This window comes from Tamandua tetradactyla, chromosome 4, assembly GCF_023851605.1.
Source record: "Tamandua tetradactyla isolate mTamTet1 chromosome 4, mTamTet1.pri, whole genome shotgun sequence".
Classification (NCBI taxonomy): Eukaryota; Metazoa; Chordata; class Mammalia; order Pilosa; family Myrmecophagidae; genus Tamandua; species Tamandua tetradactyla.
In genome coordinates this window covers 195,938,002-195,950,397 of record NC_135330.1, presented here as the reverse complement: position 1 = coordinate 195,950,397, position 12,396 = coordinate 195,938,002, and positions in this window count along the sequence as shown.

Genomic DNA, 12,396 nt, shown 5'->3' with positions numbered 1-12,396 from the left:
TTTGCTGTACTCATTTATTAGCTCTAGTAGTTTTGTTGTGGATTTTTCCGGGTTTTCGACGTATAGTATCATATCGTCTGCAAACAGTGATAGTTTTACTTCTTCCTTTCCAATTTTGATGCCTTGTATTTCTTTTTCTTGTCTAATTGCTCTGGCTAGAACCTCCAACACAATGTTGAATAATAGTGGTGATAGTGGACATCCTTGTCTTGTTCCTGATCTTAGGGGGAAAGTTTTCAATTTTTCCCCATTGAGGATGATATTAGCTGTGGGTTTTTCATATATTCCCTCTATCATTTTAAGGAAGTTCCCTTGTATTCCTATCTTTTGAAGTGTTTTCAACAGGAAAGGATGTTGAATCTTGTCAAATGCCTTCTCTGCATCAATTGAGATGATCATGTGATTTTTCTGCTTTGATTTGTTGATATGGTGTATTACATTAATTGATTTTCTTATGTTGAACCATCCTTGCATACCTGGGATGAATCCTACTTGGTCATGATGTATAATTCTTTTAATGTGCTGTTGGATACGATTTGCTAGAATTTTATTGAGGATTTTTGCATCTGTATTCATTAGAGAGATTGGTCTGTAGTTTTCTTTTTTTGTAATATCTTTGCCTGGTTTTGGTATGAGGGTGATGTTGGCTTCATAGAATGAATTAGGTAGTTTTCCCTCCACTTCGATTTTTTTGAAGAGTTTGAAGAGAATTGGTACTAATTCTTTCTGGAACGTTTGGTAGAATTCACATGTGAAGCCATCTGGTCCTGGACTTTTCTTTTTAGGAAGCTTTTGAATGACTAATTCAATTTCTTTACTTGTGATTGGTTTGTTGAGGTCATCTATGTCTTCTTGAGTCAAAGTTGGTTGTTCATGTCTTTCCAGGAACCCGTCCATTTCCTCTAAATTGTTGTATTTATTAGCGTAAAGTTGTTCATAGTATCCTGTTATTACCTCCTTTATTTCTGTGAGGTCAGTAGTTATGTCTCCTCTTCCATTTCTGATCTTATTTATTTGCATCCTCTCTCTTCTTCTTTTTGTCAATCTTGCTAAGGGCCCATCAATCTTATTGATTTTCTCATAGAACCAACTTCTGGCCTTATTGATTTTCTCTATTGTTTTCATGTTTTCAATTTCATTTATTTGTGCTCTAATCTTTGTTATTTCTTTCCTTTTGCTTGCTTTGGGATTAGCTTGCTGTTCTTTCTCCAGTTCTTCCAAATGGATAGTTAATTCCTGAATTTTTGCCTTTTCTTCTTTTCTGATATAGGCATTTAGAGCAATAAATTTCCCTCTTAGCACTGCCTTTGCTGCGTCCCATAAGTTTTGATATGTTGTGTTTTCATTTTCATTCGCCTCGAGGTATTTGCTAATTTCCCTTGCAATTTCTTCTTTGACCCAGTCGTTGTTTAGGAGTGTGTTGTTGAGCCTCCACGTATTTGTGAATTTTCTGGCACTCTGCCTATTATTGATTTCCAACATCATTCCTTTATGGTCCGAGAAAGTGTTGTGTAAGATTTCAATCTTTTTAAATTTGTTAAGACTTGCTTTGTGACCCAGCATATGGTCTATCTTTGAGAATGATCCATGAGCACTTGAGAAAAAGGTGTATCCTGCTGTTGTGGGATGTAATGTCCTATAAATGTCTATTAAGTCTAGTTCATTTATAGTAATATTCAGATTCTCTATTTCTTTGTTGATCCTCTGTCTAGATGTTCTGTCCCTTGATGAGAGTGGTGAGTTGAAGTCTCCAACTATTATGGTATATGAGTCTATTTCCCTTTTCAATGTTTGCAGTATATTCCTCACGTATTTTGGGGCATTCTGATTCGGTGCGTAAATATTTATGATTGTTATGTCTTCTTGTTTAATTGTTCCTTTTATTAGTATATAGTGTCCTTCTTTGTCTCTTTTAACTGTTTTACATTTGAAGTCTAATTTGTTGGATATTAGTATAGCCACTCCTGCTCTTTTCTGGTTGTTATTTGCATGAAATATCTTTTCCCAACCTTTCACTTTCAACCTATGTTTATCTTTGGGTCTAAGATGTGTTTCCTGTAGACAGCATATAGAAGGATCCTGTTTTTTAATCCATTCTGCCAATCTATGTCTTTTGATTGGGGAATTCAGTCCATTGACATTTAGTGTTATTACTGTTTGGATAATATTTTCCTCTAACATTTTGCCTTTTGTATTATATATATCATATCTGATTTTCCTTCTTTCTACACTCTTTTCCATATCTCTCTCTTCTGTCTTTTTGTATCTGACTCTAGTGCTCCCTTTAGTATTTCTTGCGGAGCTGGTCTCTTGGTCACAAATTCTTTCAGTGACTTTTTGTCTGAGAATGTTTTAATTTCTCCCTCATTTTTGAAGGATAATTTTGCTGGATATAGGAGTCTTGGTTGGCAGTTTTTCTCTTTTAGTATTTTAAATATATCATCCCACTGTCTTCTAGCTTCCATGGTTTCTGCTGAGAAATCTACACAAAATCTTATTGGGTTTCCCTTGTATGTAATGGATTGTTTTTCTCTTGCTGCTTTCAAGATCTTCTCTTTCTCTTTGACCTCTGACATTCTAACTAGTAAGTGTCTTGGAGAACGCCTATTTGGGTCTAATCTCTTTGGGGTGCGCTGCACTTCTTGGATCTGTAATTTTAGGTCTTTCATAAGAGTTGGGAAATTTTCAGTGATAATTTCTTCCATTAGTTTTTCTCCTCCTTTTCCCTTCTCTTCTCCTTCTGGGACACCCACAACACGTATATTTGTGCGGTTCATATTGTCCTTGAGTTCCCTGATACCCTGTTCAAATTTTTCCATTCTTTTCCCTATAGTTTCTGTTTCTTTTTGGAATTCAGATGTTCCATCCTCCAAATCACTAATTCTATCTTCTGTCTCTTTAAATCTATCATTGTAGCTATCCATTATTTTTTCTATGTTTGCTACTTTATCCTTCACTTCCATAAGTTCTGCAATTTGTTTTTTCAGTTTTTCTATTTCTTCTTTATGTTCAGCCCATGTCCTCTTCATGTCCTCCCTCAATTTATCGATTTCATTTTTGAAGAGGTTTTCCATTTCTGTTCGTATATTCAGCATTAGTTGTCTCAGCTCTTGTGTCTCATTTGAGCTATTGGTTTGTTCCTTTGACTGAGCCATATTCTCAATCTTTTGAGCGTGGACAGTTATCTTCTGCTGCTGGCGTCTGGGCATTTATTCAGATTTTTCTTGGTGTTGGACCCAGCAAGGTTGTAATATTTTTCTGTGAAATCTCTGGGTTCTGTTTTTCTTATCCTGCCCAGTAGGTGGCGCTCGTGGCACCCGTTTGTCTGTGGGTCCCACCAGTAAAAGGTGCTGTGGGACCTTAAACTTTGGAAAACTCTCGCCGTCCTGGGGGTTCGCTAGCCGAAACGGCTTGAGCCGGCCCGGGGTCCGAACGCAGGGAGGGTTGCTGGTCGCCGCAGCCAGGGAAAGAGCCCGTCCGAATTTCCTAGTCGGCCCTGGGCAACAAGCGTGGCGGGAGGGCGCCAGCGGCAGCGGCCCGCCCGAGAGAGTGCACGTTCCCCGGGAGTCACGGGTTTGGAAGGGGCCTCCCCCACCCGTCACCGTTCTCCGCGGCCTGGGGGTTTCCGATCCAATTCTCTCAGTTGGTCCGGGGGCTGTGCGTGGTGTGGGCGCCAGCTGTCTTTGTTTCAGGGGACCGCCTCTCCAATTCTCCCAGCCGGCCCGGGGTCCGAACGCAGGGAGGGTTGCTGGTCGCCGCAGCCAGGGAAAGAGCCTGTCCGAATTTCCTAGTCGGCCCTGGGCAACAGGCGTGGCGGGAGGGCGCCAGCGGCAGCGGCCCGCCCGAGAGAGTGCACGTTCCCCAGGAGTCACGGGGTCACCGTTCTCCGCGGCCTGGGGGTTTCCGATCCAATTCTCTCAGTTGGTCCGGGGGCTGCGCGTGGTGTGGGCGCCAGTCGCCTTGGTTTCAGGGGACCACCTCTCCAATTCTCCCAGCCGGCCCGGGAAGGGGGAAGGGAGTAACTCCGGCCGCTTGCCACCCCGCCCGGTAAGGCCCGCGCGCCTCGGCGATCTCACCCGAGCTGCTTCTCTCAGCCAGCCAGCCGTTCCAGGATGGGGTACGCTGTCTTTTTTATCTCTGTTGTGGCTTTGGGCGCTTTCTGTATCGTTTCTACTCCCCTAGTAGGTGTCCTGGAGAAGAAACTAAGATCCGCGCGTCTTACTAAGCCGCCATCTTCCAGGAAGTCAAAGTCTCCATTTGTCTCTGTGGTTCTCTTGCCCATATGTCTCTGCTCGGCTCTCCTGTAGCTTTCTCATCATTCTCAAAACGTTCTCACTCTTTTCAAAAAATGTCTCCTCTTTTATAGGATTCCAGTAAGGTAATCAAGACCCACTTGGGTTTGGTGGAGACATGTCTCCACCTAATCAAGTTTAATACCCGCATTTGATTGAGTCGCATCTTCATGGAGATAATCTAATTAAAGTTTCTAACATACAGGACTGAATAGGGATTGAAGAAAAGACTGTCTTTCAAAATGGGGTTAGGATTAAAACATGGCTTTTCTAGGGTACATACGTCCTTTCAAACCAGTACACAAAGGAATTTCAAAAAGACTATGTGTGGATTTATCAGGAGAAACCATGGAGGCAAGAAGGCAGTGGTATATTTAAGATACTGAAACAGAAGAACTGCCAACCAAGAATTCTATATCCAGCAAAACTGTCCTTCAAATGAGGGAGAATTTAAGATATTTTCAGACAAACAGAGGTCATAGAGAGTTTGTGAACAAGAGGTCTGCCTCTATAAAAAAAATACTAAAGGGAGAGCTACAGGCAAATAGAAAAAGACAGGAGAGAGAGGTTTGGAGAAGAATGTAGAAATGAAGAGTACCATTAAGGGTAAAAAGAGAGGAACAAAAAATATGATATGACATATAACAGCCAAAAGACAAAATTGCAGAAGGAAGTACTGCTTTTACAGTAATAGCATTAGATGTTAATGGGTTAAACTCCCCAATCAAAGGACATAGACTGGCAGAATGGATTAAACAACAGGACCCATCTATATGCTGTCTACAAGAGACTCACTTTAGAACCAAGGACACAAATAGGTTGAAAGTGAAAGGTTAGAAAAAAATATTTCCTGTGGACAACAATCAGAAAGAGTGGGGGTAGCCATACTAACATCAGACAAATTAGCCTTCAAATGTAAAACAACTGAAAGAGACAAAGAAGGACACTATGTATTGATAAAAGAGATAGTTCATCAAGAAAATATAATAATCAAATATTTTTGCACTGAAAAGAGTGCTCCAAAATACATGAGGCAAACACTGACAACACTGAAGGGAGAGTGGGTACCTCTACCATAATAGTTGGGGATGTCAATACACCAATCTCATCAAATGTATAGAACATCTAAACAGAAGATTGATAAGGATCTAGAGCTCTTGAACAATATGATAAATGAACCTGACTTAACAGACATTTACAGAACATTGCACCCCACAACAGCAAGATATACATTTTTCTCAAGTGATCATGGATCATTCTTGTTGGACCACAAACCAGTCTAATAAATTTTAAAAGATTGAAATTATACAAAACACTTTCTCAGATCACAATGGAATGAAGTTGAAAATCAATAATAGGCAAAAGGCTGGAAAATTCACAAATATATAGAGGCTAAACAATATGCTCTTAAACAACCAATGGGTTAAGGAATAAATTACAAGAGAAATCAGTAAATATCTCGAGACAAATGAATATGAGAACACAACATATCAAAACTTATGGGATGCAGCAAAGGCAGTGCTGAGAGGGAAATTTATGGCCTAAATGCCTATATTAAAAAAGAAAAAATTGAGGAATTAATTGCTCACCTGGAGGAACTAGAGAAAGAACAGCAAATTAATCTCAAAACAAACAGAAGGAAAGAATAGCAAAGATTAGAGCAGAAATAAATGAAACAGAAAAGGAAAACAATAGAGAAAATAAGCAAAACCAGAAGTTGGTTCTTTGAGAAAACCAAGAAAATCAATGGGCCTTTAACTAGGTTGACCCCCCCCCCAAAAAAAAGATAGGATGCAAACAAAATGGGAAATGGGAGAGGGGACAAAACTCCTGACCCCACAGAAATAAGAGATAATGAGAGGATACTATGAGCAACTATTGCTAACAAACTAGACAACATAGACACAATGGACAACTTCCTAGAAAAGCATAAACAGCAACATGGGCTCAAGAAGAAAGAGAAGACCTCAACAAACCAATCACAAGCAAAGAGATTGAATCAGTCATCAAAAATTTTCCAAAGAAAAAAAAAGTCCAAGACCACATATGAATTCTATCAAGCACTCAATAAAGAATTTGTACCACTCCTGCTCAATCTCTTCAAAAATATTGAAGAGAAGGGAAAGCTACCTAGATTACTCTATCAAGCCAACATCATCCTAACTTCAAAGCCAGACAAAGATACTTCAAGTAAAGAAAATTACAGACCAATCTCTTCAATGAATATAGATGCTAAAATCCTCAACAAAATACTTTCAAATCAAATCCAGCAGCATATTAAAAGAATTATACAACATGACCAAGTGTGTTTTATTCCAGGTATGCAAGGGAGGTTCAACAGATGAAAATTAATGTACTATATCACATCAATATATCCAAGTGGAAAAACCATATGATCATCTTGATTGATGCAGAAAAGGCATTTGACAAAATTCAATATCCTTTCTTGATGAAAACCTTTCAAAGGTAGAATAGAAAGAAATTTCCTCAACATGATAAAGGAAATATATGAAAAATACACAGCTAACATCATCCTCAATGGGGAAAGACTGAAAACTTTCCCTCTAAGATGAGGAAAAAGACAAGGATGTACTGTCACCATTGTTATTCAACATTATGTTGGAAATTCTAGCTAGGGCAATTAGGCAAAAAAAAAAAAAGAAATGTCATCTAAATTGGAGAGGAAGAAGTAAAACTTTCACTGTTTGCAGATGACATGATCCTATATGTAGAAAATCCCAAAAACTCTACCAAAAAGCTACTAGAACTAATAAATGAGTACAAAGCGGTAAGGTACAAGATCAATACCCAAAAATCAATAGTATTTATGTATGCTAGTAAGAGCAATCTCATGAAGAAATAAAGAAAAAAAATCCGTTTAAAATAGCAACCAAAAGAATCAAATATTTAGGAATAAATTTAACCAAGGAGGTAAAAGACCTATATAGAAAACTACAAAAAAATACTAAAAGAAATCAAAGAAGACCTAAATAAATGGAAGGACATACCATGTTCATGGATTGGAAGACAAAATATAGTTAAGATGTCAATCCTACCCAAATTTATTTATAGATTCAATGCAACAGCAAATCAAATTCCAACAACCTACTTTGCATAAATAAAATAACCAACAATCAAATTTATTTGGAAGGGCAGGATGCTTTGAATAGCTAAAAATATCTTGAGAAAAAGGAATGAAGTTGGAGGTCTCACCCTACCTGACTTTAAAGCATTTTACGAAGGTACAGTGGTCAAAACAGCATGGTACTGGCATAAAGATAGATATTCTGATCAATGGAATTAAATTGAGTGTTCAGAAATAGACCCTCTCATTTATAGACAATTATTTTTTATAAGGCAGCCAAGTCAATTCAATCGGCACAGAGTGGTTCCTTCAATAAATGGTGCTTGGAAAATTGGATATTCATATCCAAAAGAATGAAAGAAGACCCCTAACTCTTACCTTACACAAAAATTAACTAAAAATGGATCAAAGACCTAAATACTAGTGCTAAGACCATAAAACTTTTAGAAGAAAATGTAGGTAAATATCTTAAAGATCTCTTGATAGGAAGTGGTTTCCTAGACCTTACACTCAACGCACTAACAATGGAAGAAGAAACAGGTAAGTGGGGTCTCCTCAAAATTGAACACTTTTGCACATCAAAGTCCTTTGTGAGGAAAGTAAAAAGGCAGCTACACAATAGGAGACAATATTTGGAAACCACATATCAGACAAGGGGTTAAAATCCAGAGAATATAAAGAGATCTTACAACTCAATAACAAAAACAAACAACCCATTTTTTAAAAATGGGCAAAAAAATGAAAAGACATGGACAGACACTTCTGCAGAGAGGTAATACAAATAGCTCAAAAACATGAAAAGATGCTCAAAAAAAAAAAAAAGAGAAAACTACATGTGCTGGAGTGGATGTGGAGAAAGAGGCACACTTATTCACTGTTGGTGGGAATGTAGAATGGTACAACCGCTCTGGAAGGCAGTTTGGTGGTTCCTCAGGAAGCTAAGTACAGAATTGCCATATGATCCAGCAATCCCATTACTATGTATATTTGGAATAGCTACGGGCAGGTGTACGAACAGACATTTGCACACCAATGTTTATAGCAGCATTGTTCACAATTGTCAAGAAAACAAAACATCCCAAATATCCATCGATAGATGAATGAATAAACAAACTGTGGTGTATACATACAATGGAATATTACACAACTGTGAGATGGAAGAAAGTCATGGCACATGCAGCAACATGGATGTATCTTGAGGACCTTATGTTGAGTGAAATTAACCAGAAACAAAATGATAAATGCTGTATGGTCTCACTAATATGAACTGACTACAATGAACAAACTCTGAAAGTTAAAGTTGAGAACACCAGTTATCAGGAGATAGAAAGCAGAGATTGGGCATTTGGTGCTGAAGAAGTACAGAATGTTCAACAGGATAAATTGTAAAGATCCAGAATGGAAAGCACAATACTACCTGATGGTAGCACAATAATAGAAGTATGATGATATTACTTATAATAGTATAAGGCTGAGTGTGACTACGGCTGAAAGAGGCTAGGGGTATGTGTGACACCAAAAGAAAAGATAGAAGATACAAACTGGGACTGTATAATTTAGTGAAACCTATAATAGACAATAAGATGATTAAATTCACAAATATAAGAAAGTTTTTACATGAGGAAGGAAAAATGAATTTCACCCTTGCAAGATACTGGAAAGGGATAGTAAATGAAAAAACTACCACCAACGCAAACTAGGGTCTATAGTTAACAATAACCTCGTAATACGCTTCCATTAAATGTAACAAAGGCATTATACCAAATCTGCGTGTCAGTAAGGGGGATATAAAGGAGAGGTATGAGATTCTTCTTGTTGTTGTTTCTCTATTTTATTTATCTCTTTATTCTTTTTTTTTTTCCTCTTCTTTCTTTGCAGAAGAAATGGAAATATTCTCATATAGACTGTGGTGGTGAATGCACAACAGTGTGATTATACCAGGATCCACTGATTCTTTACTTAGGATGGGTTGTATGGAGTGTGAATAGAACTGTTTAAAAAATAAACAGAAAAGTTCGAGTGCTGGAGAAAATGTGGAGAGAGAGAAAGAGATGCCTATTCACTGTTGGTAGGGAAGTAGAATGGGGTGCCCTCTGGAGGGCAGTGTGGTGTTTCCGCAGGAGATTAAGTATATGATCCTGAAATCCCTGTATTTGGTATGTCTTGGAAGAACTGAAAACAGGGACGGGAGTGGACATTCACACACTGGTGTCTATGGTAACATTATCCACAATTTGCAATTGATAGAGGTGGCCTAAGGGTACACTGACTTATGAACGGAAAGGTGAACTGTGGTGCATATTGGAACATCGAGTGGCTGCAAGAAGGAATGAAGTTGTGAAGCATGCAACTAGGTGAATGAACCTGGAGGATTAAAACGAAAGGACAAATACAGTAAGGCCACACTAATATGAACTAATTACAATGAGCAAACAATGAGAACTGAATTTGAGAACATGGGTTATCGGGGATAGAGTGTGGGTAGAGATTTGACAAGCAATGATTAAGGAGTGCAGAATGTTCATTGAGCTTCATAAAAGTTCCTAGACTGTAAGCCCTTACAGCAGCCACATCTATTCCTGAGTTTTACCTGCTAGTTCTAAATTCTGAGGTTCTGAGCTCTTTGTGTATAACCTGGTAGGTCCCTGGAACTTTGGGTAACTGCCTGATACTTGGGACTCAGAGTTAGAGTTCTGTGGCTCTGAAAGTCTGCATTACACCACAGCAACTTTAAAGTAACTGAGAAAGTGACTAGACTTCAGTTAGAGATATGAATGAAATGGAATTGGTTAGGACTAAGGTAACCTTTATACCTACCGGGTAAAGGATGATATTGACTTATTTTAAAACTTCCACTTCTGTGTGAGATCAAAGGCAGAGATGTTTATTTGGTACAAAATGTGTCTGTTCTGTAGCACACTATCTAATTTAACCTGTACGGTCAGTTTATTTAAACAACATAATTACATGGAACCTGGATTAGAGAATGTGATCTTGCTATTCTGTGCAGGTTAATGTAACACCCTAATACATCCCGAAGTATTTTTGGCAGAAAATAAAAACGTTTTTGCAAAATTCCCTTGAGGGACTGGGGAAAAATGTGGAAAACATTAAAGGGGAATTCCTGATATTCTCTCAAGCATTACAGACTCCCAATTTAATAAACTAAGCCCTTGATCTTGGAGCTTGCCCCTATGAAACTTATTCCTGCAAAGGAGAAACTAAGCCTACTTATAATTATACCTCAGAGTCACCCCTGAGAACCTGTTTTGTTGCTCAGATGTGGCCCCTCCCTCTAAGTCAACTGTACAAGTAAACTCACAACCCTCTCCACCATGTGAGTTGTGATTCCCAGGGATGAGCCTGGCCCTGGCAATGCAGGATTGAGAAAGCCTTCTTGACCAAAAGGTGGAAAAGAAATGAAACAAAGTTTCAGTGGCTAAGAGATTTCAAATAGAGTAGAGAGGATATTCTGGAGGTTATTCTTATGCATTATCTAGATATTCCTTTTTAGTTTTTAGTTTATTAGACTAGTTAGAAGAAAATACCTGAAACTATTGAACTGTAATCCAGTAGCCTTGATTCTTGATGATGATTGTATAACTACACAGCTTTTATGTTGTGACCATGTAATTATGGAAACCTTGTGACTGACATGCCAAGATGCAGTATATGGGCAGATGAGTGAGAAAATAAAGACAAAAAATAAATACTGGGGGAAAGGGGGATAAGAAGTATGGGATGTTTGGGGTGTTCTTTTTATTTTTATTTATATTTGTTTATTTTTGGAGTAATGAAAACAGTCTAAAATTGATTGTGATGATGAATGCACAACTATGTGATGATGCTGTGAGCCACTGATTGTATACTTTGGATGATTATATGGTATGTGAACAATCTCAATAAAATTGCATTTAACAGAACTAAATTTTACAGTTATGCTTCATTAATCTTATCCAAAATTAAATCACAAGCATCTCAGCCTTTTTTCTTATAGCACTTTCTCTTTGCCCTTATTTTATTGCACGTATTAGCCTGCATGCCTATCTTCTTTTACAAGCCTAAAAGCTACCTCTGTAGACCAGCTTCTGATTCAGTGTATGGCACACAGTGGGACCCAATCATATTTGTAGGATGAATGAGTCATCGGATGGATGAATTGCTTAGGTCACTGCTGTCCTATAGATTTCTATTGACCTTACTTTACGCCATATTTATAACCAGATTGAGGCCTACTTCATCTAGGAATTTCTGTCCCTATAGACCGGCCGTCAATTTTTTAAATGGCCCATTTTTGTGCTATTTGTTAATACTTAGTGCAGCGATGTTTTCTTCAAGGCAGTCAGTTTTGCCAAATGAATACTGAAGGAGTGAACGCATCTGGTCTGGAGAGCTGACCTGACCAGCTTCCAGGTCTTTAGCCCGTTCCTGGGTGCTATTGACAGCTTCCCTCAACTCAGCGGTTTCATTAAAAAATACCTTCTTGGTCAATTTGTGTGACTTGAGTTTCTATTTCCTTTGGGAAGCATTTAGTACTTGATATCCACTAAGGTTTGTTGGCAGTGGTATAAAACTTATTTTACTGTTAACAGAATAGGATTTTATTGAGTTTAATAACAGGCTGTTACTTACTAACTTCTGTTAAGTACCATTCACCTTCTCTTTTCTGAAAATACAGTAACAAATTTTGCTTCTTTTGTCCAAATACTGCATACCCTGTTCTTCAAAAGGTTCTTCTCGGGGAAGTGCCGTGAAAACCACAATCCCTGCTCTAATTTATTAAGTTACAGGCAAGTATGTGACCAACGAACCACAGTGGAAAGAGTCACACACAAATGTAATCAATTGTACACTGAGTACTGAGAAGAGTTTTAATTGCACAAAGTAGTATACGGCATTTCCACATAAATGAAAGGACAATCAGTCATGTTATCAAAATGTATAATGCTGGAACACTTCTTTTTTTAAAAGGATAGAAAAATTATACTCAGGGCCCATGATTTTTCCTCATTATAAGCC